The following is a 5,000-nucleotide window of genomic DNA, read 5'->3' as shown; positions in this document are numbered from 1 at the left end:
TGTATATATATATGTATACATTATATATATGTATATATATATGTATACATTATATATATGTATATATTACACTGGCCTGCGAAGTTTCAAAGGTAAAGCATCTGATAACTGATTCTAGGGTAATTTGCTATGCAGAATCTAAAAATCACACTCATTTTGTTCAATCAGGTCACGTTTTTGAGATACGAGGCGGTAAAAATAATTAAAAACGCCATTTAGTGCTATTTATTCCCTTTAATTTTGGAAAAAAATTCTTGACAAAAGAAATAATTTTTTCTTGCATAGTTCAGAAGATAAAGAGGATATATTACAGAAAATCTAATCATGGATGAAGGGCCTTTTCAGTGACTTTCTCCTGTGTTGGGCAGCCACCACGTCTCGTTTCAAACACCAACAGTAGTCCGCAAGAAAGTTCACATCCCACCGGCCTTGGTAGCGTTCTTCCATGACACGAATATCCTGGTGGAAACGTTCTCCCTGTTCCTCACTGAAGTCATCACAGTTCTGAGGGAAATAGTCTAAGTGGGACCGTAGAAAGTGCATTTTGACTGACATGCGAGCCCCTAATTTTTGATAGCTGTTCAAGAGCTCATCGACTTCTTTTTCGTATTCTGCACTTCGGTTATTTCCTAGAAAGTTTCTTATCACTGACTTAAGCGACCACCAAACGGACAGCTGAGCTGCATTCAGTGCATCGTCAAACATTGAGTCCTTCATAAGTTCCCTTATCTGAGGCCCATCAAAGATGCCAGCCTTAAGCTTTTCCAGACTGATCCGAGGAAACTTCTGCTGAAGAAAAGTAAATCCCATGCCGTCCTTGTCCATTGCCTTCACAAAGTTCTTCATCAGTCCCAGTTTGATATGTAAAGGTGGGAGTAAGACCTTGTTTGGTTCAACAAGAGAACGAGCCTGAACATTGTGTGAACCAGGTTCCAAACGTTGTCGTGGTGGCCATTCTTGTCTGACAAAATGTTGATCATCAGCCCGACTATCCCACAAACACAAAAAGCATGGATACTTTGTGTACCCACCCTGTAGTCCCAAAACCAATCCAAATAGCAGTCTGACACATGATCTTTACCCTCTCTCCAAACCATTGGAACAGCGAATGGCATACTCTTCCTTTTTTTATTTCTCCAATCACGCAAGTTCTCGACACATGTTTTGCAGCTAACATGGGGTGCAAATGGCTTGTCCTGGTCCCCAAGCTTAACTCCAAAGTAAGCATGATATGCCTTCTTCACAAAATCAGTTATATTTGCTAGTCGACGAGGAAGAATCACATTACCACATATGTAGCAGAACCTATCAGGATGATTTGTGCATTTGCGTTCCATTTTCTGTCAATCTAAGATACGTGTCCAAAATAGAAACACAAGAAGCACAGATTCTTGTAAAAAGCACAGATTCTTATAAAATCAGTCACATTGATTGGAGATCACACTTTTCTAAACCATATTCAGTTTCAGTGTTGTCAATGCAGTTTGTCAATGTAGTCAATGCAGTTTCAGTTTCAGTTTCGGTTTCAGTTTCCTGAAAATAAACAAAAACATCATTAGGTTTCAGTATCAGTTTCGGGGTGCTACAGTATAATTCTTATGCAAAAAAGAAAAAAAAAAAAAAGAATAGGCTATACCTGCAGCCTCGTTTTCCTTATACTTAGTACTATACAAGGCCCAAAAGTCGCACTTCTCATATCTCAAAAACTAGACCTGATCCAAGGAAACTTATGGCCTTTTTGGATTCAACGCACCAAAAAAACCTATAAATCACTTGAAAAACCTTCGACCTTTGAAAAAAATAAAAAAATAAAAATAAATAAACGCAGGCCAGTGTTCTATATATATATATATATATATATATATATATATATATATATATATATATATATATATATATATATAAATATATACTATAGTTAAGTAGTAGCTTCTGTCTCTGTTTGTTCACGGACGCCTCCTAGGGTTTGGGAGATAGACCCCCATAACCATATATATTCTGATACCCTATCACTCCAGGTACTTGGATAACTATATTTTATTTCCCCCAAAATATTATATTGGCTAGGGTTAAGGGTTAAAGGGGTATGGTGGGATAACACGCCACTACTGTAGTTTCCCCTTAATACGATTGGCATTTTGTGAAAAAAATTACTGACTAAACAAATCATTGTATGTGTTCATAAATATTACTTGTATTTGTGAAATTAATGTTGACACAAACTATGATAGCCTTTGTAAGGAGAAAGCATGTAAATGTAAAATGATTGTATAGATTTACAAAATGTGTAAATATTGGTTATTTTTATTTAACTTTTTCGCGGGCGGTAATATATTCGAGTTCACACACGCAAAATAACTAGAAAACTTAGAGACTGAATAACTTCACATCAGACTTAATGACCACCTTCTGGGTCGATAGTCTTAAAAAAAAAAAAAAAAAAAAACGAGTTCATATATTGAAAGGGTTATATTCTTCTCTTACGGCCGAATATATTTTATTTCCAAAGGGCATCTCCCTCCTCGAATTTAGTTTTTTCTTACTTCCTTAACATTTTATTTGTGTTACGTTTTTCATTGAGTTATATTGATACGTGTAACTTTTCTCAACAAATTCTACCAAAATCAAAATGATCATCATTTGCCCTCAGCAACGCGCGGGTAATTTGGCTAGTATATACATATATACCAAGGACTACTATTACACAGGACGTGCGCACCCAGATCCCTGGGTCCGCTAGCGGAGGCCATTGCTTTCTTTGTAACCTAACATTTTATATTGGACAAATATATCAAAACTAGAAACCTAACATTGTATATAGGACAAATGTATCAACTATTGACTTATTCAATGCAGTATAAGTTAATATAAACTTTTATAGTGAAATAAGAAACTATTTTCAATGCACTGTTATGCTTTGAAATGCCAGTTTTAATAGAACTTAATAGGTATTATTGCATGAGCTTAGTGGACACCAGGGTTGGCGATTTTTTTTTTATCTTTAAAAAACATATATATACATTTTTATTTAAATCAGATTTATTTGATTTAAATAGTTTTTTATAGCTTTTAAATATTGTGGGATTGCTATCTGATATGCGATTTGCTTGCTAAAGGACATTTTTAGCATATCAATATAAGGAGCAGTGTTATATAGACTTGCCACAAGTATACAAGGAACGGTATAAGCCTACATGTAGTATATATCACTGTGCAGCCCACAAGTTTCAACAAGACTCTTATTGAAACTTGTTCTAGGTAAGCAGCTTCTCACTAAGTCGGTTGCTGCTTTGGAATGAGCCAGGAAGGATGTCTTCTGGACCTGGCAGAGTGGTTCTTCAGGCAGAAAAAATGATCCTGTCTGGAATTATTTTGAAAAACTACCAAACACTGCTGACAAAAGGTACCGAGTTAAATGCAAAGACTGCAGCCAGGAACTACAGGGCATTGTGTCAAGATTAAAATCTCACAGAGATAAATGCCAAGGTCAGCCATAGCATACAGAAGAAATTGATGACCCAGGAAAATAATTTTACTTATATTGTGTGCATTTCTCCCTCTTCATACGCAACTATATAAATTTTGTGAACAATGGAGAGCATGTGCAATAAAAATGTGAAGGCCTAAAGAGATGATACTTCAACTTCATTATTTCTTAATTTGGGTAATGACTATATCACTATAATATACTGTATCCACTCAACTTTGGGACCTAGGTGATTGTTATTCATTTCATTCAACATTGTGTAATATATTTCATAGGATCCATTGGAATTCAGCCCACATGGGATTCAGCCCAAAGGGATTTAGCCTAACCTAATCCAACTAACCCATTATTTTTAGTGAATTTAAAAGTGGACTGAATCCCGTGTGGGCTGAATTCCAAGCCCACCTATTTCATATCCTGTTAATTATTTCCAAATAATTTAGTGGCTTGTGTGAATATGATCATTATCTAAAAAAATAACTACTGTACTCAAAAGTAGCCTAAATCACACTGTATTCATTCATTTATTTATTCATTTATGAATTATGCAATATACTAAAATTTTCTGTTTCCATTTCAGGATCTGTATCAACAGCTTCAATCCCTTCATCATCGGCTCCACTTGAATTATCTGCAAACCTGACTCCACCATTATAAAGGTCACTATCAGACTCCTCCACAGGCGCCACTTCTGCTAAATAATTTTCATCTAAAAGAAATTCATCGACATCTCTGGACAGATTTATCATAAAAACTTCACCTCTCAAAAGGAAAATCTCGATTAAGAAGTTGCAAGAATTATATTTGCTACAAATTCACCATTTCGTCTTGTTCAATATCCTAGGTTTCCCAAGATGGTTCAGAACCTGAGGCCAGGTTATATTCCTCCATCCAGAAAAGATATTGCTGAGAAGTACTTGGATCTTGTATATGAAAAGGAATATAAAAAGTGTGCAGATGACCTGAATAATGAAACTATATGTCTTTCAATTGATGGGTGGTCTAACACCCATAATGGTCCCATAATATGTGTCACTCTAACAACATCCACTGGTCAGATTTATTAAGCTGACACAATAAACACATCAGGGAAACCTCATATTGCTGAATATCTTCTACAACTTGTACAAAATTTTATCAAGAAGGCTGAACAAGATTTTGGTCGTCACATTGGACGTGTTGTAACAGACAATGCAGCAAATGTCACCAAGATGAGAAAACTCTTGGAGGAATCGAGTGAACCTGAGCATACCGTCCTCACATATGGCTTATACCGTTCCTTGAATAATTGTAGCAAGTCTAAATAACACTGCTCCTTATATTGATACGCTAAAAATGTCCTTTAGCAATCAGATCGCATATCAGATAGTAATCCCACCATATTTAAAATCTATAAAAAAAAAAATCAATTTAGATAAAATAAACCTGATTTAAAAAAAATCGTTTTTTTATATTTCTAAAAAGATAAAAACATCGCCAACCCTGGTGTTCACTAACCTCATGCAATAATACC

This window comes from Oratosquilla oratoria, chromosome 29 (assembly GCF_046742065.1).
Source record: "Oratosquilla oratoria isolate Oo_2021 chromosome 29, ASM4674206v1, whole genome shotgun sequence".
NCBI classification, from domain to species: domain Eukaryota; kingdom Metazoa; phylum Arthropoda; class Malacostraca; order Stomatopoda; family Squillidae; genus Oratosquilla; species Oratosquilla oratoria.
Note: the sequence above shows the minus strand (reverse complement) of the source record.